The 25,017-nt window shown below is 47.4% G+C and overlaps 1 protein-coding gene across 2 annotated transcripts in view; it reads left to right on the top strand.

Moving 5' to 3' along the window:
• Window positions 1-25,017, top strand: part of LOC134909483 (protein phosphatase inhibitor 2-like) — an 89,261-nt gene that overhangs the window by 7,175 nt on the left and 57,069 nt on the right. The gene's annotated exons all lie outside the window — the stretch shown is intronic.

Consider the following 25,017-nt stretch of genomic DNA (forward strand, 5'->3'; position numbering starts at 1 on the left):
CTGGCGGTGGGCGGGCGAACAGGCGCAGCGCTGGTGGCGGCATTTAATGAGTCAGTGAGACTCACTGTAATGCCGTCCCTGAACCAGCCCCCACCGCGGGAACAGACAGCCCCCCTCTTAAAGCAAAAGCTCCACCGTGAGATGACGGAGCACCCGGCCCCCCTCTCCCTGGCCACGGACCACTGGCAGCACTCACAAGCCAAACCCCCTCCCTATCAGCGGGTTACCCACTTTCACAGAGGAACAACTCACCAAATCGCATAGAGCTGCCACGGAGCTGCGCTGTCATGTCCGGACTGGCAGGGCTCCACCTCCTGTTTTTAAAGCCTGCCGCTGGGCCGCCACGCCAATCAATCTGCCAGGCTAGGGATTGGCTGCAGCGGAGCGTGTCCCAGAGGACTCGCGCATGTTGGAAAAGTGAGTCCCCGGACATCAATACAGAGTAAAAAACGCGCTATAGCGCATTTTTGCAAACACTGCTGTTGTGTGTGGATAATTTCTCTGGCTTCAAGCCGCATTGCAATGTTCTTATAAATAATAGCATCCTTCACTGTGTCTATCTGTCTTTCTCTGACGTCCTAGTGGATGCTGGGGACTCCGAAAGGACCATGGGAATAGCGGCTCCGCAGGAGACTGGGCACAAAAGTAAAGCTTTAGAACTACCTGGTGTGCACTGGCTCCTCCCCCTATGACCCTCCTCCAAGCCTCAGTTAGATTTTTGTGCCCGAACGAGAAGGGTACCACAAAGTAAGTACCACAAAAAAGGGTATTATGTGGGGTGTGAAAAAACTACCCGTAGTTTTTCCTGAATCAGATGAATTAAATGAGGTAGGTGTGTGAAGCGTGGGTTTCCCCCGATAAAAAACTGCTAATTTCTAAAAAATTATTGGCATTATACCCTTTCCCGCCAGAGGTTAGGGCGCGTTGGGAAACACCCCCTAGGGTAGATAAGGCGCTCACACGCTTATCAAAACAAGTGGCGTTACCGTCTCCTGATACGGCCGCCCTCAAGGAACCAGCTGATAGGAAGCTGGAAAATATCCTAAAAAGTATATACACACATACTGGTATTATACTGCGACCAGCAATCGCCTCAGCCTGGATGTGCAGTGCTGGGGTGGCTTGGTCGGATTCCCTGACTGAAAATATTGATACCCTGGACAGGGACAATATATTATTGACTAGAGCATTTAAAGGATGCATTTCTATATATGAGAGATGCACAGAGGGATATTTGCACTCTGGCATCAAGAGTAAGTGCGCTGTCCATTTCTGCCAGAAGAGGGTTATGGACGCGACAGTGGTCAGGTGATGCGGATTCCAAACGGCATATGGAAGTATTGCCGTATAAAGGGGAGGAGTTATTTGGGGTCGGTCTATCGGACCTGGTGGCCACGGCAACGGCTGGGAAATCCACCTTTTTACCCCAGGTCACCTCTCAGCAGAAAAAGACACCGTCTTTTCAGGCTCAGTCCTTTCGTCCCCATAAGGGCAAGCGGGCAAAAGGCCACTCGTATCTGCCCCGGGGCAGAGGAAGGGGAAAAAGACTGCAGCAGACAGCCTCTTCCCAGGAACAGAAGCCCTCCCCCGCTTCTGCCAAGTCCTCAGCATGATGCTGGGGCCTTACAAGCGGACTCAGGCACGGTGGGGGCCCGTCTCAAGAATTTCAGCGCGCAGTGGGCTCACTCGCAAGTGGACCCCTGGATCCTGCAGGTAGTATCTCAGGGGTACAAATTGGAATTCGAGACGTCTCCCCCTCGCCGGTTCCTGAAGTCTGCTTTACCAACGTCTCCCCCCGACAGGGAGGTGGTATTGGAAGCCATTCACAAGCTGTATTCCCAGCAGGTGATAATCAAGGTACCCCTCCTACAACAGGGAAAGGGGTATTATTCCACGCTGTTTGTGGTACCGAAGCCGGACGGCTCGGTGAGACCTATTTTAAATCTGAAATCCTTGAACACTTACATACAAAGGTTCAAATTCAAGATGGAATCACTCAGAGCAGTGATAGCGAACCTGGAAGAAGGGGACTATATGGTGTCTCTGGACATCAAGGATGCTTACCTCCATGTCCCAATTTGCCCTTCTCACCAAGGGTACCTCAGGTTTGTGGTACAGAACTGTCACTATCAGTTTCAGACGCTGCCGTTTGGATTGTCCACGGCACCCCGGGTCTTTACCAAGGTAATGGCCGAAATGATGATTCTTCTTCGAAGAAAAGGCGTCTTAATTATCCCTTACTTGGACGATCTCCTGATAAGGGCAAGGTCCAGAGAACAGTTAGAGGTCGGAGTAGCACTATCTCAAGTAGTACTACGACAGCACGGATGGATTCTAAATATTCCAAAATCGCAGCTGATTCCGACGACACGTCTGCTGTTCCTAGGAATGATTCTGGACACAGTACAGAAAAAGGTGTTTCTCCCGGAGGAGAAAGCCAAGGAGTTATCCGACCTAGTCAGGAACCTCCTAAAACCAGGCCAAGTGTCAGTGCATCAATGCACAAGGGTCCTGGGAAAAATGGTGGCTTCTTACGAAGCGATTCCATTCGGCAGATTCCACGCAAGAACTTTTCAGTGGGATCTGCTGGACAAATGGTCCGGATCGCATCTTCAAATGCATCAGCGGATAACCCTGTCTCCAAGGACAAGGGTGTCTCTCCTGTGGTGGTTGCAGAGTGCTCATCTTCTAGAGGGCCGCAGATTCGGCATTCAGGACTGGGTCCTGGTGACCACGGATGCCAGCCTGAGAGGCTGGGGAGCAGTCACACAGGGAAGAAATTTCCAGGGCTTGTGGTCAAGCATGGAAACGTCACTTCACATAAATATCCTGGAACTAAGGGCCATTTACAATGCCCTAAGTCAGGCAAGGCCTCTGCTTCAGGGTCAGCCGGTGCTGATCCAGTCGGACAACATCACGGCAGTCGCCCACGTAAACAGACAGGGCGGCACAAGAAGCAGGAGGGCAATGACGGAAGTTGCAAGGATTCTTCGCTGGGCGGAAAATCATGTGATAGCACTGTCAGCAGTGTTCATTCCGGGAGTGGACAACTGGGAAGCAGACTTCCTCAGCAGACACGATCTCCACCCGGGGGAGTGGGGACTTCACCCAGAAGTCTTCCACATGATTGTGAACCGTTGGGAAAAACCAAAGGTGGACATGATGGCGTCCCGCCTCAACAAAAAACTGGACAGATATTGCGCCAGGTCAAGGGACCCTCAGGCAATAGCTGTGGACGCTCTGGTAACACCGTGGGTGTACCAGTCAGTGTATGTGTTCCCTCCTCTGCCTCTCATACCCAAGGTACTGAGAATCATAAGAAGGAGAGGAGTAAGGACTATACTCGTGGCTCCGGATTGGCCAAGAAGGACTTGGTACCCGGAACTTCAAGAGATGCTCACGGAAGACCCGTGGCCTCTACCTCTAAGAAAGGACCTGCTCCAGCAGGGACCATGTCTGTTCCAAGACTTACCGCGGCTGCGTTTGACGGCATGGCGGTTGAACGCCGGATCCTGAAGGAAAAAGGCATTCCGGATGAAGTCATCCCTACCCTGATCAAAGCCAGGAAGGATGTAACTGTGCAACATTATCACCGTATTTGGCGTAAATATGTTGCGTGGTGTGAGGCCAGGAAGGCCCCTACAGAGGAATTTCAACTGGGTCGTTTCCTGCATTTCCTGCAAACAGGACTGTCTATGGGCCTAAAATTAGGGTCCATTAAGGTTCAAATTTCGGCCCTGTCAATATTCTTCCAAAAAGAACTAGCTTCAGTTCCTGAAGTTCAGACGTTTGTCAAGGGGGTACTGCATATACAGCCTCCTTTTGTGCCTCCAGGGGCACCTTGGGATCTCAATGTAGTTTTGGGGTTCCTGAAATCACATTGGTTTGAACCACTCACCACTGTGGACTTAAAATATCTCACATGGAAAGTGGTAATGCTGTTAGCCCTGGCCTCAGCCAGGCGTGTCTCAGAATTGGCAGCTTTATCCTATAAAAGCCCTTACCTAATTTTTCATACGGACAGGGCAGAATTGAGGACTCGTCCTCAATTTCTCCCTAAGGTGGTTTCAGCATTTCACTTAAACCAGCCTATTGTGGTGCCTGCGGCTACTAGGGACTTGGAGGATTCCAAGTTGCTGGACGTAGTCAGGGCCCTGAAAATATGTTTCCAGGACGACTGGAGTCAGAAAATCTGACTCGCTGTTTATCCTGTATGCACCCAACAAGCTGGGTGCTCCTGCTTCTAAGCAGACTATTGCTCGTTGGATTTGTAGTACAATTCAGCTTGCACATTCTGTGGCAGGCCTGCCACAGCCAAAATCTGTAAAAGCCCATTCCACACGGAAAGTGGGCTCATCTTGGGCGGCTGCCCGAGGGGTCTCGGCTTTACAACTTTGCCGAGCAGCTACTTGGTCAGGGGCAAACACGTTTGCTAAATTCTACAAATTTGATACCCTGGCTGAGGAGGACTTGGAGTTCTCTCATTCGGTGCTGCAGAGTCATCCGCACTCTCCCGCCCGTTTGGGAGCTTTGGTATAATCCCCATGGTCCTTTCAGAGTCCCCAGCATCCACTAGGACGTCAGAGAAAATAAGAATTTACTTACCGATAATTCTATTTCTCATAGTCCGTAGTGGATGCTGGGCGCCCATCCCAAGTGCGGATTGTCTGCAATACTTGTACATAGTTATTGTTACAAAAAATCGGGTTATTATTGTTGTGAGCCATCTTTTCAGAGGCTCCTCTGTTATCATGCTGTTAACTGGGTTCAGATCACAAGTTGTACGGTGTGATTGGTGTGACTGGTATGAGTCTTACCCGGGATTCAAAATCCTTCCTTATTGTGTACGCTCGTCCGGGCACAGTATCCTAACTGAGGCTTGGAGGAGGGTCATAGGGGGAGGAGCCAGTGCACACCAGGTAGTTCTAAAGCTTTACTTTTGTGCCCAGTCTCCTGCGGAGCCGCTATTCCCATGGTCCTTTCGGAGTCCCCAGCATCCACTACGGACTATGAGAAATAGAATTATCGGTAAGTAAATTCTTATTTTTTATTTCCTCCCCCCCCTCTTATGCTGAGCAGCTCTCTGATCTCCTGATTTGTCCATTTAGCCATATTGCCTGTCTCCTCTGCTTCCAGGGGTTCTCCTCCACTTTCCCGGGCTCTGGATGATGACATCCATCTTTTTCTGAGCCCAAGAAAGCTCCAATGAGAGGCCTTTTTACAGTCCCGTGTACTGAATACCGGGTAGGGCCCATTCACACTGCACCGCATCCCGGGTCGATACCGGATTCAACCCAGGTCGAGACCTGGGATGAAATGCCAGGACGCTCGACCCGGGATATTCTTTCAGGACCCTTTCACACTGAGCAAATTCCCGGGTTGATGCGCTTTCATGTGCAATAACCCGGGAAATATTTGTCAGTCTGAAAGGGGTATTATATGATGGTGCTATATAGGGTGCACTTATTACTCGGGTATCCGTTATACGAGGGTGCTATATAGGGAGCAGTTATTACTCTTGTATGTTATATGATGGTGCTATAAGGAGTACGTATTACTCGGGTATCGGTTGTACGAGGATGCTATATACTGAAGGGAACACTTACTACAGGGGAATCAGTTATGAGGGTGCTATATAGGTGGTGCTTGTTACTTGGTTATCAGTTATACGAGGGTGCTTTATAGGGAGCATGTTTAATTCAGGCATTGGTTATATGAGGTTGTTATATAGGGAGCAATTATTACTCTTGTATGTTATATGATGGTGCTAAAGGAACACTTATTACCTGGGTTTGTTATATGAGGGTGCTATACAGGGATCACGTATTGCTGAGGTACCAATTATGTTTGGGTGATATATTGGGAGTACTTATTACTCGGGTATCCGTTATACATTGAGGCTATATAGGTAGTACTTATTGTTCAGGTATCAGTTATATGAGGGTGCTATATAGGGAGTTGATATTACTCGGTATCCATTATACGAAGGTGCTTTTATAGGGAGTACTTATTATTCGGGTATCAGTTATACGTTTGTGCTACATAGGGATAATTTATTACTCGGGTATTGGTTTTACGAGGGTGCTATATTGGGAGCACTTATTACTTTGGAATCCATTATATGGGGTGCTCATTACCCTGGTATCTGTTTTACGAGGGTGCTATATAGGGAGCACTTATTACTCAATTATCAGTTATACGAGGTTGCTATATAGGGAGCACTTACTACTCAGGAATAAGTTATACGATGTGCATGATCTGCTACTTCCATTTAAGGACAGTGTGTTCTGTTGCTGCGTCTAGTTTGCGTAATTCCCAGTGTGGCAGGGTTCCATTAGTTTAATTGACTTTCAAAGCATAAGTCATTCATTCTGCTAAACTTCATATATGGTCATACAAGTTGTATAGCTAATGTAGCATTATTTCTCTATCGTCCTAGTGGATGCTGGGGTTCCTGAAAGGACCATGGGGAATAGCGGCTCCGCAGGAGACAGGGCACAAAAAGTAAAGCTTTTTCAGATCAGGTGGTGTGCACTGGCTCCTCCCCCTATGACCCTCCTCCAGACTCCAGTTAGATTTTTGTGCCCGGCCGAGAAGGGTGCAATCTAGGTGGCTCTCCTAAAGAGCTGCTTAGAAAAAGTTTAGCTAGGTTTTTTATTTTACAGTGATTCCTGCTGGCAACAGGATCACTGCAGCGAGGGACTGAGGGGAGAAGGAGTCAACTCACCTGCGTGCAGGATGGATTGGCTTCTTGGCTACTGGACATCAAGCTCCAGAGGGACGATCACAGGTACAGCCTGGATGGTCACCGGAGCCGCGCCGCCGGCCCCCTTGCAGATGCTGAAGTCAGAAGAGGTCCAGAATCGGCGGCTGAAGACTCCTGCAGTCTTCTAAAGGTAGCGCACAGCACTGCAGCTGTGCGCCATTTTCCTCTCAGCACACTTCACACGGCAGTCACTGAGGGTGCAGGGCGCTGGGAGGGGGGCGCCCTGGGAGGCAAATGAATACCTATAAAGGCTAAAAATACCTCACATATAGCCCCTAGAGGCTATATGGAGATATTTAACCCCTGCCTGATTTTTCTAAATAGCGGGAGACGAGCCCGCCAGAAAAGGGGCGGGGCCTATCTCCTCAGCACACGGCGCCATTTCCTCTCACAGCTCCGCTGGTCAGGACGGCTCCCAAGTCTCTCCCCTGCACTGCACTACAGAAACAGGGTAAAACAGAGAGGGGGGGGCAAATTTATGGCGATATTTTGATATAACAAAGCAGCTATAAGGGAGCACTTATTATAAGGCTATCCCTGATATATATATAGCGCTTTTGGTGTGTGCTGGCAAACTCTCCCTCTGTCTCCCCAAAGGGCTAGTGGGTCCTGTCTTCGTTAGGAGCATTCCCTGTGTGTCTGCTGGGTGTCGGTACGTGTGTGTCGACATGTATGAGGACGATATTGGTGTGGAGGCGGAGCAATTGCCAAATATGAGGATGTCACCCCCTAGGGAGTCGACACCAGAATGGATGCCTTTATTTATGGAACTACGGGATAGTGTCAACACGCTAAAGCAGTCGTTTGACGACATGAGGCGGCCGGACAATCAATTAGTGCCTGTCCAGGCGACTCAAACACCGTCAGGGGCTGTGAAACGCCCTTTGCCTCAGTCGGTCGACACAGACCCAGACGCAGGCACTGACTCCAGTGGTGACGGTGACGATTCAACCGTATTTTCCAGTAGGGCCACACGTTATATGATTTTGGCAATGAAGGAGGCGTTACATTTAGCTGATACTACAGGTACCACTAAACAGGGTATTATGTGGGGTATGAAAAAACTACCTATAGTTTTTCCTGAATCAGAAGAATTAAATGACGTGTGTAATGAAGCGTGGGTTGCCCCTGATAAAAAGCTGATAATTTCAAAGAAATTATTGGCATTATACCCTTTCCCGCCAGAGGTTAGGGAGCGCTGGGAAACACCTCCTAGGGTGGACAAGGCGCTAACACGCTTATCTAAACAAGTGGCGTTACCCTCTCCTGAGACGGCCGCACTTAAAGATCCATCAGATAGGAGGATGGAAAATATCCGAAAAAGTATATACACACATGCAGGTGTTATACTACGACCAGCTGTAGCGACTGCCTGGATGGGCAGTGCTGGGGTAGTTTGGTCAGAATCCCTGATTGAAAATATTGATACCCTGGACAGGGACAATATTTTACTGTCGTTAGAACAAATAAAGGATGCATTTCTTTATATGCGTGATGCACAGAGGGATATCTGCACACTGGCATCACGGGTAAGTGCTATGTCCATTTCGGCCAGAAGAGCTTTATGGACGCGACAGTGGACAGGCGATGCGGATTCAAAACGGCATATGGAAGTTTTGCCGTATAAAGGGGAGGAGTTATTTGGAGTCGGTCTATCAGATTTGGTGGCCACGGCTACAGCCGGGAAATCCACCTTTCTACCTCAAGTCACTCCCCAACAGAAAAAGGCACCGACTTTTCAACCGCAGCCCTTTCGTTCCTTTAAAAATAAGAGAGCAAAGGGCTATTCATATCTGCCACGAGGCAGAGGTCGAGGGAAGAGACAGCAACACGCAGCTCCTTCCCAGGAACAGAAGCCCTCCCCGGCTTCTACAAAAGCCTCAGCATGACGCTGGGGCTTCTCAAGCGGACTCGGGGACGGTGGGCGGTCGTCTCAAAAATTACAGCGCGCAGTGGGCTCACTCGCAGGTAGATCCCTGGATCCTGCAGATAATATCTCAAGGGTACAGGTTGGAATTAGAGACAGATCCACCTCGCCGTTTCCTGAAGTCTGCTTTACCAACGTCCCTCTCCGAAAGGGAGACGGTTTTGGAAGCCATTCACAAGCTGTACTCTCAGCAGGTGATAGTCAAGGTACCTCTTCTACAACAAGGGAAGGGGTATTATTCCACTCTCTTTGTGGTACCGAAGCCGGATGGCTCGGTAAGGCCTATTCTAAATCTGAAGTCCTTGAACCTGTACATAAAGAAGTTCAAGTTCAAGATGGAGTCACTCAGAGCAGTGATAGCGAACCTGGAAGAGGGGGACTTTATGGTATCCTTGGACATCAAGGATGCGTATCTCCACGTTCCAATTTACCCCTCACACCAGGGGTACCTCAGGTTCGTTGTACAAAACTGTCACTATCAGTTTCAGACGCTGCCGTTCGGATTGTCCACGGCACCTCGGATCTTTACAAAGGTAATGGCCGAGATGATGATTCTTCTTCGAAGAAAAGGCATATTAATTATCCCATACTTGGACGATCTCCTAATAAGGGCGAGGTCCAGAGAACAGCTAGAGATGGGATTAGCACTGTCTCAAGAAGTGCTAAAACAGCACGGGTGGATTCTGAATATTCCAAAATCCCAGTTAATGCCGACAACTCGTCTGCTGTTCCTAGGGATGATTCTGGACACGGTTCAGAAAAAGGTTTTTCTCCCGGAGGAAAAAGCCAAGGAGTTATCCGAGCTTGTCAGGAACCTCCTAAAACCAGGAAAGGTGTCTGTACATCAATGCACAAGAGTCCTGGGAAAAATGGTGGCTTCTTACGAAGCAATTCCATTCGGCAGATTCCACGCAAGAATTTTCCAAAGGGATCTGTTGGACAAATGGTCAGGGTCGCATCTTCAGATGCACCTACGGATAACCCTGTCTCCAAGGACAAGGGTGTCTCTTCTGTGGTGGTTGCAGAGTCCTCATCTATTGGAGGGCCGCAGATTCGGCATACAGGATTGGATCCTGGTGACCACGGACGCCAGCCTGAGAGGCTGGGGAGCAGTCACACAAGGAAGAAACTTCCAGGGAGTATGGACGAGCCTGGAAACGTCTCTTCACATAAACATTCTGGAACTAAGAGCAATATACAATGCTCTAAGCCAGGCAGAACCTCTGCTTCAGGGAAAACCGGTGTTGATCCAGTCGGACAACATCACGGCAGTCGCCCATGTGAACAGACAGGGCGGCACAAGAAGCAGGAGTGCAATGGCAGAAGCTGCAAGGATTCTTCGCTGGGCAGAGAATCATGTGATAGCACTGTCAGCAGTGTTCATCCCGGGAGTGGACAACTGGGAAGCAGACTTCCTCAGCAGACACGATCTTCACCCGGGAGAGTGGGGACTTCATCCAGAAGTCTTCCACATGCTGGTAACCCGTTGGGAAAGACCAATGGTGGACATGATGGCGTCTCGCCTCAACAAAAAACTGGACAGGTATTGCGCCAGGTCAAGAGATCCGCAGGCAATAGCTGTGGACGCGCTGGTAACGCCTTGGGTGTACCAGTCGGTGTATGTGTTTCCTCCTCTGCCTCTCATACCAAAAGTATTGAGAATTATACGGCAAAGAGGCGTAAGAACGATACTAGTGGTTCCGGATTGGCCAAGAAGGACTTGGTACCCGGAACTTCAAGAGATGATCACGGAAGATCCGTGGCCTCTACCTCTAAGGAGGGACTTGCTTCAGCAGGGTCCCTGTCTGTTTCAAGACTTACCGCGGCTGCGTTTGACGGCATGGCGGTTGAACGCCGGATCCTAAAGGAAAAAGGCATGCCGGAAGAAGTCATTCCTACTTTGATTAAAGCAAGGAAGGAAGTAACCGTGCAACATTATCACCGAATTTGGCGAAAATATGTTGCGTGGTGCGAAGATCGGAGTGCTCCGACGGAGGAATTTCAACTGGGTCGATTCCTACATTTCCTGCAATCAGGATTGTCTATGGGTCTCAAATTGGGATCTATTAAGGTTCAAATTTCGGCCCTGTCGATTTTCTTTCAAAAAGAATTGGCTTCAGTCCCTGAAGTCCAGACCTTTGTTAAGGGAGTGCTGCATATACAGCCTCCTGTGGTGCCTCCAGTGGCACCGTGGGATCTCAATGTGGTTTTGGACTTTCTAAAATCTCATTGGTTTGAACCACTAAATAAGGTGGATTTGAAATATCTCACTTGGAAAGTGACCATGCTTCTAGCCCTGGCTTCTGCCAGGAGAGTATCAGAATTGGCAGCTTTATCTTACAAAAGCCCATATCTGATTTTCCATTCGTACAGGGCAGAACTGCGGACTCGTCCGCATTTTCTCCCTAAGGTGGTGTCAGCATTTCATCTGAACCAGCCTATTGTAGTGCCTGCGGCTACAAGTGACTTGGAGGACTCCAAGTTACTGGACGTTGTCAGAGCATTAAAAATATATATTGCAAGGACAGCTGGAGTCAGAAAATCTGACTCGTTGTTTATATTGTATGCACCCAACAAGATGGGTGCTCCTGCGTCTAAGCAGACGATTGCTCGTTGGATCTGTAGCACAATCCAACTTGCACATTCTGTGGCAGGCCTGCCACAGCCTAAATCTGTAAAGGCCCACTCCACAAGGAAGGTGGGCTCATCTTGGGCGGCTGCCCGAGGGGTCTCGGCATTACAACTTTGCCGAGCAGCTACGTGGTCAGGGGAGAACACGTTTGTAAAATTTTACAAATTTGATACTCTGGCTAAGGAGGACCTGGAGTTCTCTCATTCGGTGCTGCAGAGTCATCCGCACTCTCCCGCCCGTTTGGGAGCTTTGGTATAATCCCCATGGTCCTTTCAGGAACCCCAGCATCCACTAGGACGATAGAGAAAATAAGATTTTACTTACCGATAAATCTATTTCTCGGAGTCCGTAGTGGATGCTGGGCGCCCATCCCAAGTGCGGATTATCTGCATAAATTGTACATAGTTATTGTTAACTAATTCGGGTTATTGTTGAAGGAAGCCATCTTTCAGAGGCTCCGCTGTTATCATACTGTTAACTGGGTTTAGATCACAGGTTGTACGGTGTGATTGGTGTGGCTGGTATGAGTCTTACCCGGGATTCAAAATCCTCCCTTATTGTGTACGCTCGTCCGGGCACAGTACCTAACTGGAGTCTGGAGGAGGGTCATAGGGGGAGGAGCCAGTGCACACCACCTGATCTGAAAAAGCTTTACTTTTTGTGCCCTGTCTCCTGCGGAGCCGCTATTCCCCATGGTCCTTTCAGGAACCCCAGCATCCACTACGGACTCCGAGAAATAGATTTATCGGTAAGTAAAATCTTATTTTTAAAATGTTTTAGTCACTAATTTAAGGTTTTTAAATAACCCAGGGATACAAAAAAATAAGTTTTAGCGGGATTATTGGAAGGAATGATGAAGAGGAAGAGGGGTAAATAAGTACAAGAATTGTGAGTGAAAACAAAAAAGAGCCTGGTGCTAATAAAATGGTAAAGATATTTTTTTTTTTAGTGAAATACCAATCCAATAATTGAGCAGCGAAGGATATTAACTTGTGGTAGCAAACTAAAACTCCCCTGAAAACACAAGGTGTATAAACTAAAAACGGATAAAATTCTCCTTGCGCTATTTAAATATGCGAAACCGTATAGCAGAAATTCAAGCGATTCAGACTACTATATTTGAATAATTATTTTAATAAAAAAGAATTATTGACTGGTCATATAACATTTACGCGACCATAAAATTATCACACATATACAGGTTGAGTTTCCCATATCCAAATATTCCGAAATACGGAATATTCCGAAATACGGACTTTTTTGAGTGAGATAGTGAAACCTTTGTTTTTTGATGACTCAGTGTACACAAACTTTGTTTAATACACAAAGTTATTAAAAATATTGTATTAAATGACCTTCAGGCTGTATGTATAAGGTGTATATGAAACATAAATGAATTGTGTGAATGTAGACACACTTTGTTTAATGTACAAAGTTATAAAAAATATTGGCTAAAATGACCTTCAGGCTGTGTGTACAAGGTGAATATGAAACATAAATGCATTCTGTGCTTAGATTTAGGTCCCATCACCATGATATCTCATTATGGTATGCAATTATTCCAAAATACGGAAAAATCCGATAACCAAAATACCTCTGGTCCCAAGCATTTTGGATAAGGGATACTCAACCTGTATGTAAAAGAACAACTCTCTGCACGTTATATCTGCCTCCCCTGCAGTGCACATGGTTTTGCCCAACTGCTAACAAAAATCCTGCTGCGATCAACTCAGAATTACCCCCAATATGTTAAGCTTTGCAGCACTTAATAATTACCTAGTCAAGGAGGTGTAACTGTTTGTACGCAAAAAAAGTATTGCTTAAATATCCACTTGTAAATGTAAAAGCTTGTATTGTTTCCAATAAAAGTACTTAATTAGCGTTGACACAGTCTTTTAATGGATAGCCCAGCAGATTCACTCCGATTACAAGCAATGCTTACGGTCTCACCTAAGTTCTCCACCATGAGTGAGTTACGTGCATCCCCTCAAGGTGACTCAGAGGGGAAGGGAACGGTCACAGAACTGAGGGAGGCTATCTCCAGCTGCTGGATTTGGCACAATGCAGATACCTGTAGCATGAAGGTCTCCCGTCTTACTAGCACTGCATGCTCCGTCCTCAACCTCAGGGGCACTTACTCGAGTACACTCGGCATCCGTTTTTGCGGCTTATCAGAGGTGTATGATTAGGGCTTATTCCAAATAAGGGTCCGAAATAGTAAAGACTGACGTGTTTTGCTCCAAACAGTAAAGTATTTTAAAAAAGCCCCTACTTTAGGAGCAAAACGCATTAGAACTTGACTTTTTTGTACCCTTATTTGGAGAGCTGTGGGTAGGCTCTCCCCGTTAGCCCCTCCCCCAGCCCAGGGTGGTTTTTTTTTTTCCCCCAGAGTTTTTTTTTGCTTTTTCTGGGCTGTGAAATACTACCCTCCTCCACCAGTGAGACACTCAAACAGTGCTGAGGTCTCAGGTGGTCGTGTCCAGTCTGGGGATAGGTTATACAGCATTTATCCTACCATCCTTTGAGGTTGAGTCATTGCCCAGTGTTATACGCATTGTATGTGATTTGTTGCTAGCTACTGCTGTTTGTGTTCAAACTCTGTATTTATTATACTGTCCCTGTTTTTCACCTCCTATTCCAGTATCAGGTGTTTAGGGTTATGTTGTACCTCACATTTTACTTCTAATTTGTAAGTGGTTGCACTCTGCATGTGTGTTTAACTATGTCCAAAGGCAACGCCTCTGAGGACAAGGTGGAGTCTGGGGCTCCAGTACTTGTTTCTTGCAGGACCTGCCCAGTCAAGTTAGACGTGCAATATGGTCTCTGTTTGAGGTGTTATGCTGCACCATCACTTAATACGGTGATTCCAGCACTTGTCCTTTGTCCCAGGTTATGACTCGGTAGAACGCTTGCCCATGCCTACTCTGACTCTACAACTGGAGTTGTCTCGGCTTCATTGTTGCCCCCCCTCCACCCCCTGTGCAACCTCCTTGGATGGACATGTTTTCAGTCTGTCCAGAATTTAGCTCGGACATCAGTCGCCTTTTAAAAATTTGTTACAGAGCTACAGACCAGGGGCCGCGAAAGCGTCCAGACGTGTTACACCCTCATCTCAGTTGGCGCAGGCCTCAGATTCTGAGACTGATTGTGATCAGGAGGAAGACGATGCCTCAGACTTTGGTTCTTGTCCAGAACAGCGTACTAAGGTGGATATTACTGCCTTAGTCAGGGCAGTCAAAACTGTATTTGACATAGAGGAGGAGGACCCAGCTTCTAGGCATCAGGCTCCTATCTTTAACCGACAGAAAGTAGTTAAAGCGGAGTTCCAGCTCACTGAGCTCATGTATGAGGCATGGAGTACTCCTAATAGGAGGTTTCAGTTAACAAAAGACCTGGCTTCTACATATCCTCTCCCAGAGGAAGAATGTAGGAAGTGGGAAGTCCCTCACCCCCCTCAGAATTTTTTTTTCTCAGGCAGGTGCTATTGCTCGCCCAGCCATGGCTATTGCTTGGGTAGCAAAAGCCGTTGTGGGCTGGGTAGATGCACTGGAAGGCAGTCTCTAAGCGGAGGCTACCCAGGAACGGCTCTCCTATATTTATTTGGGAAGCAGCCCTGGATACTGAAATATTTACTTAGAATGTATCAGTAACTTTTATAGCTGCTAGACAGGTGCTCTGGTTTCGCTCTTGGAGAGTGTACTCTCATTTCAAGGAAGCGGCCAGTGCAGGTCCAATCCACCAATGCGACTACAGAAGCTTACCTCAACCATCAGGGAGGCATGCAAAGTTTAGCAGCTATGAGAGAGGTGATGCACATCCTCACGTGTTCAGAACGCTATATTCCAGCAATGTTGACAGTTTTCATCCCAGTAGTTCTCAGGACAGTTGGCTCTACATCCAGAGGTCTTTCAGTATCTAGTGGACAGATGGGGTCGTCCAGAAGTGGATCTCATGGTATCACGCTGCAACCTCAAATTAAGTATATGGATCCAGGTCCAGGGATCCCTCGGCTGCCTTTGTAGACACTCTGACAGTACGGTGGGACTGTAATCTGGTATACATCTTCTCTCCAGTTTCACATTGTCAGTGTGCTACGCAAGTTCAAGCAGGAGGGAGACAAAATGCTTCTCATAGTTCCAGACTGGCCAAGGCATCATTGGTCTACAGACCTGCAGGGTCTATCAATCGACACTCCAGGACTCTGGCTCGACTGTCTTTGAAGGCTTGGCAGGGACCTTTTATTGCTCCATATAGACCGCACTATCCAACTTCTATCACACCATGGGTGGATCCTCAATTTCCAGAAGTCCCACGGCCTACTCGGATATCCATTCATCTTTGCATAAAGTTGTTGGGAAAGAAAGTAGCCTCCTACGAAGCCATTCAATACGGAAGGTTCCATGCTAGAACTTTTCAATTGGATCTCCTGAGCAAGTGGTCCGGATCACATCTTCAAATGCACCGGATAATTCGACTGTCTCCTCAGGCCAGGATCTCCCTCCTGTGGTGGCTACAGTCCTCCAACCTACTGGAAGGTCGTAGTTTTGGGATTCAGGATTGAATCCTCCTCACGACAGACGTGTGTCTGAGAGAATGGGGAGCTGTCACTCAAGGGGCTCAGTTACAGGGCAGATGGTCAACCCACAAAGCCCTTCTTCCGATGAACGTTCTAGAACTTCGGGCGATCTACAATGCTGTGCTTCAGGCCTCTCCTCTGCTCAGGGATTGGGCGATCCAAGTTCAGTCAGACAACGCCACGGCAGTGGCTTACATAATTCGACAAGGAGGGACAAAAAGCAGTGCCTGCATGCGAGACGTGGCAAAAATACTCCTCTGGGCAGAAAGAAATGCAAAAGTGATGTCCGCCATCTTCATTCTGGGGGTGGACAACTGGGAAGCGGAATTCCTCAGTCGCCACAATCTCCACCCTGGAGAGTGGGGTCTCCACCAACAGGTGTTTCAACAGATCGTCGACTTGTGGGGCTGCCCACAGACATGATAAATTCTCGACTCAACAAGAAGCTTCGCTGGTATTGCTCAAGAACCAGGGACCCTCAGGCAAAGGCAATAGATGTGCTGACGTCTTCTTGGCCTTATCGGTTGGTCTACCTTTTTCCTCCGATTCCGTTGCTCCCGAGGTTGCTCAAACGAATCGGGAATCAGAGTCCAGGCAATTCTGATTGCCCCAGGTTGGCCCCGGAGGGCGTGGTACGCAAATCTTTTGGACATTTCCGTGACAGACCCTTGGCCTTTTGCAACAGAGACCGTTCATCTACCCGGACTTACGGCGACTTTGTTTGACGGCTTGGAATTTGAGCGGAGCATCCTAGCTCTCAAAGGCCTTTCCAAGATGGTTATTGCAACCATGGTTCTTGCCAGAAAATCTGTAACGTCAAAACACTATCATCATATCTGGAGGAGATATGTCTCCTGGTGCGAGGAATGCACATATCCATCTGCAGAGTTCCACTTAGGACGCCTCATACGTTTCCTGCAGGCTGGTGTGGATAATGGTTTATATCTGGGTTCCCTTAAGGTCCAGATTTCAGCACTCTCCATTTTCTACCAGAAGAAGTTGACAGTGTTGCCAGGAGCTCAGACCTTCTTGCAGGGAGTGCTCCCCATACAGCCTCCATTTGTGCTGTCTGCGACAGCCTGGGACTTGAATGTGGTGTTGGAATTTCTACAGTCCTCCTGGTTTGAACCTTTGATGACGGTAGAAGACAAGTTCCTCACATCGAAGATGTTGCTGGCCCTGGCTTCTGCTAGGCGTGTCTCAGAATTGGGGGCCCTATCGTATAAAAGTCCCTACTTGGTCTTTTACGAGGACAGAGCTGAGCTCAGGACTAGACAGCAGTTCCTGCCGAAGGTTGTCTCTGCATTCCACTTGACTCAACCTATTGTAGTCCCGTCAAGTTCTGGTACTGTACATCTGCTCCTCCGGAGTCATTATATGCCGCGAGCGCCTTGAAGATCTATGTCAGGAGAACGGCTCGGATCAGAAAGACTGATTCCTTGTTTGTGCTGTATGATGCACAGAAAAAGTGTTGACCTGCTTCTTAGCAGTCCATTGCTCGTTGGATTAGGTTGACTATCCAACAGGCCTATGTGTCGGCAGCCTTGCCCGTTCCACAATCTCTGAAGGCCCACTCTACAAGATCAGTGGATTCTTCCTGGACGGCTGCCCGTGGAGTCTTAGCCTTTCAATTATGCCGAGCTGCTACATGGTCGGGGAAGAACACCTTTGTGAAGTTTTATAAGTTTGATGCCCTGGCCAAAGAGAATACCCAGTTTGGGCAGGCAGTACTGCAGGCGTCTCTGCACATTCCCGCCTGTTCTGTATGCTTTAGGAAGTCCCGATCGTATTAAGTGAACCCCAGTATCCCTTATTGATGCCAGAGAAAACGGGATTATAATACCTACCGGTAAATCCCTTTCTCGTAGTCCATAAGGGATACTAAGCATCTGCCTCTGTGCGTTGACTTCTCTGCAGGTTTTTTTCCCCCCAAAGTTACCTGTTCAGCTGTTGTTGTTTTGTTCAAGCCGTTGCTGGTTGTTTTATGTTATGGTGTGTGAATCTCACCACTCCTTGTTATGTTCCTTCTCTCAAGTATGTCCGTTCTTCTTCGGGCACTATTTTACTTATAACTGCCTGCGGGAGGGGTCATAGAGGGGAGGAGCCAGCATACCGAGTACACTGGCTCCTTTGGACCCCTTCTATACCCCATCATATTAAGTGAACCCCAGTTTCCCTTATAGACTACGAGAAAGGGATTTACCGGTAGGTATTAAAATTCCATTATTATATGGTCTATATGGTCACTAGTTCTCCTCTTCTAATATGAGTGCGTTTCTTGAGTGTTCCACTCTTCCTTCTCATCTGTCCTGATCCTGCCTTGGGCTTGTTTACTAAACTTAATGTCCTCAGGCTCGGGAGGGGTTATAGGTGAGGAGGATCCCGTGCATTATGAGACCGAAAAGCTTTAACGGTTTGGTGCCCGGTTCCTTCCAAACCACCTAAACCCCATGGGAATCCGGTGGAGCCTATGGACCTCAAAGAAAGAGTTAACTATGATAAGTCTACCATAACTCTTATTTTTTAGCTATATTCTTTAATGTTAATCTAGGGGTTCCCAAACTTTGTCACCGCACCCTAGAGTATTGGCATTGTTTCCACAGCACCCACAGGCCACAATTTTGTTATTGTGAAACTCAGCAAAAATGATGAAATTATTGAAATGATTAAATAAATTGTGCTTACCTGTCACTTAGGGCCAGTTATGTACTGATGGGCAGCGGTGTGCTTCTTTGTCCCTAATGTTTATGGTTGGCAGCCACCAGTACTGGTTTTCACATTGACCAAAACATTATTTTATCTGTTACTGGACCACCAACCTGAGGCACACCTGTAAGTGTCCTGCAGAACCCCAGGCTGCCATTGCACCCAGTTTGGGAACCACTGGGTTAACCACTTCAAGTTTGGAGGTATTTACACCTATTGCGTCACCTATACACCTATTTTTTTTTTTCCTAACTGCGCATATGCCTAAATGGCTAAAAAGTTTGTCCCACGGTGTGTATGCACAGAGGCATAGTAGCTATTGAGACTCACGGTATCTGTAGACTATTGGAAATGTGCTGGGTGCTCCTGGGATATGACTTTTTCAGGCAAACAAAGATAGTCTATCTTATGGAAGAGTTATGGAAGTTTGGCCCAACTGGTAGTGCTTAATCGCTCACATTGGAGGCCATACTGTAATGAAGAATCTGCACCTAGCATGTGGCTGGTACAATTTCTGATAACGGTGTATGAAGATTCACCACGTTACCAAGCTCGGCTCAGTCCTTGCACATTCTGGTGCACTGCTATACACCAGGGACGAGCTTGTCTGGCATGCTACAACATCCTACTCAGAATCAGCCCCATGTTGTAATGCGGTCTAGCTATGATCAGGAGAATGTTAGAAAGTGATCAGACACATTAGTATTTCATCTTCCTCCACTAGGGGGCACAAAGAACACTGGGTAGATTCAATATTGAGGAGAGTGGTAATGGATCTCTCCTGCATGATACAAATTGGATCCAATGTTACCTCTGTATAATAGCAGCTCATATGAAGCTGCATTGTCTGTTTTTTGTATGGTCATTTTTCTGTTGGAGCAGCAGAGGTAGGAAAATGATGCTATCTAGTACTGGCAGCGTTATGTACATACCTTTTTTTTTTATTTTTTATTATTATCTTCACTTTTTGTTGGAAAAGTTTTCTTTTAGGATACAAGTTTGTGTTTTCAAAATACTATGACTATACATGACCCTGTGCTGTGAAATTCTATAAGAGAAGGTTAAACTTCACAGCACCTCATTCTATAATGGGAAAAAAATTAATAATAAATATTGTACCAAAGTTCTTAATTAGAACTTTAGTTGAAACCACAATGTTTGCTAGATAAAGTATCCTAATTCAAGGGTGTCATCCTAATATCAGGCAATTATAGTATAAAGTATGTATTGATCCAAGCAGAGATTGTATGTAAAAAACCACTGCAGGTGTCCTATTGTATATGGAACATTTGTGTCAATTTCCAGTGTTGGAAGCTGCCAAATAAGTACAGTAACTCTTTATAATAGCCAACCTTCTTCTTACATGTATGCCTACAGTACAGTGGAAGCAGTTGCACTGCTAGGCCAGGATACTTGAGGTCTAGAGCCCAAAGAGCTGTGCATTTTGTTGACGTGCTGTGACGCAAGTATAAATAAGATTTTACTTACCGATAAATCTATTTCTCATAGTCCGTAGTGGATGCTGGGGACTCCGTCAGGACCATGGGGAATAGCGGCTCCGCAGGAGACAGGGCACAAAAGCAAGCTTTTAGGATCACATGGTGTGTACTGGCTCCTCCCCCCATGACCCTCCTCCAAGCCTCAGTTAGGTACTGTGCCCGGACGAGCGTACACAATAAGGAAGGATCTTGAATCCCGGGTAAGACTCATACCAGCCACACCAATCACACCGTACAACTTGTGATCTGAACCCAGTTAACAGTATGATAACAAAGAAGTAGCCTCTAAAAAAAGATGGCTCACAACAATAATAACCCGATTTTTGTAACAATAACTATGTACAAGTAATGCAGACAATCCGCACTTGGGATGGGCGCCCAGCATCCACTACGGACTATGAGAAATAGATTTATCGGTAAGTAAAATCTTATTTTCTCTAACGTCCTAGTGGATGCTGGGGACTCCGTCAGGACCATGGGGATTATACCAAAGCTCCCAAACGGGCGGGAGAGTGCGGATGACTCTGCAGCACCGAATGAGAGAACTCCAGGTCCTCCTCAGCCAGGGTGTCAAATTTGTAGAATTTTACAAACGTGTTCCCCCCTGACCACGTAGCTGCTCGGCAAAGTTGTAAAGCCGAGACCCCTCGGGCAGCCGCCCAAGATGAGCCCACCTTCCTTGTGGAATGGGCATTTACAGATTTTGGCTGTGGCAGGCCTGCCACAGAATGTGCAAGCTGAATTGTACTACAAATCCAACGAGCAATAGTCTGCTTAGAAGCAGGAGCACCCAGCTTTTTGGGTGCATACAATATAAACAGCAAGTCAGACTTTCTGACTCCAGCCGTCCTGGAATTATATATATATATATATATTTTCAGGGCCCTGACAACGTCTAGCAACTTGGAGTCCTCCAAGTCCCTAGTAGCCGCAGGCACCACAATAGGTTGTTTCAGGTGAAACGCTGACACCACCTTAGGAAGAAACTGGGGACGAGTCCGCAGTTCTGCCCTGTCCGAATGGAAAATCAAATATGGGCTTTTGTAAGACAAAGCCGCCAATTCTAACACTCGCCTGGCCGAGGCCAGGGCCAACAGCATGGTCACTTTCCATGTGAGATATTTCAAATCCACAGATTTGAGCGGTTCAAACCAATATGATTTGAGGAATCCCAACACTACGTTGAGATCCCACGGTGCCACTGGAGGCACAAAAGGGGCTGTATATGCAATACTCCCTTGACAAATGTCTGGACTTCAGGAACTGAAGCCAATTCTTTCTGGAAGAAAATCTACAGGGCCGAAACTTGAACCTTAATGGACCCCAATTTGAGGCTCATAGACACTCCTGTTTGCAGGAAGTGCAGAAATCGACCTAGTTGAAATTTCTTCGTGGGGCCTTCCTGGCCTCACCCACGCAACATATTTTCACCACATGTGGTGATAACGTTGTGCGGTCACCTCCTTCCTGGCTTTGACCAGGGTAGGTATGACCTCTTCCGGAATGCCTTTTCCCTTAGGATCCGGCGTTCAAACGCAGCCGCGGTAAGTCTTGGAACAGACATGGTACTTGCTGAAGCAAGTCCCTTCTTAGCTCCCGAGGCCATTAGTCCTCTGTGAGCATCTCTTGAAATTCCGGGTACCAAGTCCCTCTTGGCCAATCCGGAGCCACGAGTATAGTTCTTACTCCTCTACGTCTTATAATTCTCAATACCTTGGTTATGAGAAGCAGAGGAGGGAACACATACACCGACTGTTACACCCGCGGTGTTACCAGGACATCCACAGCTATCGCCTGAAGGTCTCGTGACCTGGCGCAATACCTGTCCCGTTTTTTGTTCGGGCGGGATGCCATCATGTCCACCTTTGGTCTTTCCCAACGGTTCACAATCATGCGGAAAACTTCCCGATGAAGTTCCCACTCTCTCGGGTGGAGGTCGTGCCTGCTGAGGAAGTCTGCTTCCCAGTCGTCCACTCCCGGAATGAACACTGCTGACAGTGCTATCACATGATTTTCCGCCTAGCGAAAAATCCTTGCAGTTTTGCCACTGCCCTCCTGCTTCTTGTGCCGCCCTTTCTGTTTACGTTGGCGACTGCCGTGATGTTATCCCACTGGATCAATACCGGCTGACCTTGAAGCAGAGGTCTTGCTAAGTTTAGAGCATTATAAATTTGCTCTTAGCTCCAGTATATTTATGTGGAGAGAATTCTCCAGACTTGATCACACTCCCTGGAAATTTTTTCCCTGTGTGACTGCTCTCCAGCCTCTCAGGCTGGCCTCCGTGGTCACCAGCACCCAATCCTGAATGCCGAATCTGCGACCCTCTAGAAGATGAGCACTCTGTAATCACCACAGGAGAGACACCCTTGTCCTTGGATATAGGGTTATCCGCTGATGCATCTGAAGATGCGATCCGGACCATTTGTCCAGCAGATCCCACTGAAGAGTTCTTGCGTGAAATCTGCCGAATGGAATCGCTTCGTAATAAGCCACCATTTTTACCAGGACTCTTGTGCAATGATGCACTGACACTTTTCCTGGTTTTAGGAGGATCCCGATTAGCTCGGATAACTCCCTGGCTTTCTCCTCTGGGAGAAACACCTTTTTCTGGACTGTGTCCAGAATCATCCCTAGGACCAGCAGACGTGTCGTCGGAACAACTGCGGTTTTGGAATATTTAGAATCCACCCGTGTTGTCGTAGAACTACTTGAGATAGTGCTACTCCGACCTCCAACTGTTCTCTGGACCTTGTTCTTATCAGGAAGTCGTCCATTTTCTTTGAAGACGAATCCTCATTTCGGTCATTACCTTGGTAAGGACCCGGGGTGCCTTGGACAATCCAACGGCATCGTCTGAAACTGATAGTGACAGTTCTGTACCACGAACCTGAGGTACCCTCGGTGAGAAAGGCAAATTTTTGGGACATGGAGGTAAGCATCCCTGATGTCCCGGGACACCATATAGTCCCCTTCTTCCCGGTTCGCTATCACTGCTCTGAGTGACTCCATCTGGATTTGAACTTTTGTAAGTGTTCAAATATTTCAGATTTAGAATAGGTCTCACCTAGCCTTCTGGCTTCAGTACCACCATATAGTGTGGAATAATACCCCTTTCCTTGTTGTAGGAGGGGTACTTTGATTATCACCTGCTGGGAATACAGCTTGTGAATTGTTTTCAATACTGCCTCCCTGTCGGAGGGAGACATTGGTACAGCAGACTACAGGAACCTGCGAGGGGGAAACGTCTCGACATTCCAATCTGTACCCCTTGGATACTACTTGTAGGATCCAGGGGTCCTGTACGGTCCCAGCGTCATGCTGAGAACTTGGTAGAAGCGTTGGAGGGCTTCTGTTCCTGGGAATGGGCTGCCTGCTGCAGTCTTCTTCCCTTTCCTCTATCCCTGGGCAGATATGACTCTTATAGGGACGAAAGGACTGAGGCTGAAAAGACGGTGTCTTTTTCTGCAGAGATGTGACTTAGGGTAAAAAACGGTGGATTTTCCAGCAGTTGCCGTGACCACCAGGTCCCATGGACCGACCCCAAATAACTCCTCCCCTTTATACGGCAATACATCTTTGTGCCGTTTGGAATCTGCATCACCTGACCACTGTCGTGTCCATAAACATCTTCTTGCAGATATGGACATCGCATTTACTCTTGATGCCAGAGTGCAAATATCCCTCTGCGCATCTCGCATATATAGAAATGCATCCTTTAAATGCTCTATAGTCAATAAAATACTGTCCCTGTCAAGGGTATCAATATTTTTAGTCAGGGAATCCGACCAAGCCACCTCAGCTCTGCCCATCCAGGCTGAGGCGATCGCTGGTCGCAGTATAACACCAGCATGTGTGTGTATACTTTTTAGGATATTTTTCAGCCTCCTATCAGCTGGCTCCTTAAGTACGGCCCTATCTGTAGATGGTACCGCCACTTGTTCTGATAAGCATGTGAGCGCCTTATCCACCCTAAGGGGTGTTTCCCAACGCGCCCTAACTTCTGGCGGGAAAGGGTATACCGCCAATAATTTTTTATCGGGGGAAACCCACGCATCATCACACACTTCATTTAATTTATCTGATTCAGGAAAAACTACAGGTAGTTTTTTCACATCCCACATAATACCCTTTTTTGTGGTACTTGTAGTATCAGAAATATGTAACACCTCCTTCATTGCCCTTAACGTGTGGCCCTAAAGGAAAATACGTTTGTTTCTTCACCGTCGACACTGAAATCAGTGTCCGTGTCTGGGTCTGTGTCGACCGACTGAGGTAAATGGGCGTTTTACAGCCCCTGACAGTGTTTGAGACGCCTGGGCAGGTACTAATTTGTTCGCCGGCCGTCTCATGTCGTCAACCGGCTTGCAGCGTGTTGACATTATCACGTAATTCCATAAATAAGCCATCCATTCCGGTGTCGACTCACTAAAGAGTGACATCACCATTACAGGCAATTTGCTCCGCCTCCTCACCAACATTTTCCTCATACATGTCGACACACACGTACCGACATACAGCACACACATAGGGAATGCTCTGATAGAGGACAGGACCCACTAGCCCTTTGGGGAGACAGAGGGAGAGTTTGCCAGCACACACCAAAACGCTATAATTATATAGGGACAACCTTTATATAAGTGTTCCTCCCTTATAGCATTTAATATATATTCATATCGCCAAATCAGTGCCCCCCCTCTCTGTTTTAACCCTGTTTCTGTAGTGCAGTGCAGGGGAGAGCATGGGAGCCTTCCCACCAGCATTTCTGTGAGGGAAAATGGCGCTGTGTGCTGAGGAGAATAGGCCCCGCCCCCTTTTCGGCGGGCTTCTTCTCCGGAGTTTGTGATATCTGGCAGGGGTTAAATACATCCATATAGCCTCAAGGGCTATATGTGATGTATTTTTCGCCATACA

The sequence above is a fragment of the Pseudophryne corroboree genome, chromosome 4 (genome assembly GCF_028390025.1).
Source record: "Pseudophryne corroboree isolate aPseCor3 chromosome 4, aPseCor3.hap2, whole genome shotgun sequence".
Lineage (NCBI taxonomy): Eukaryota > Metazoa > Chordata > Amphibia > Anura > Myobatrachidae > Pseudophryne > Pseudophryne corroboree.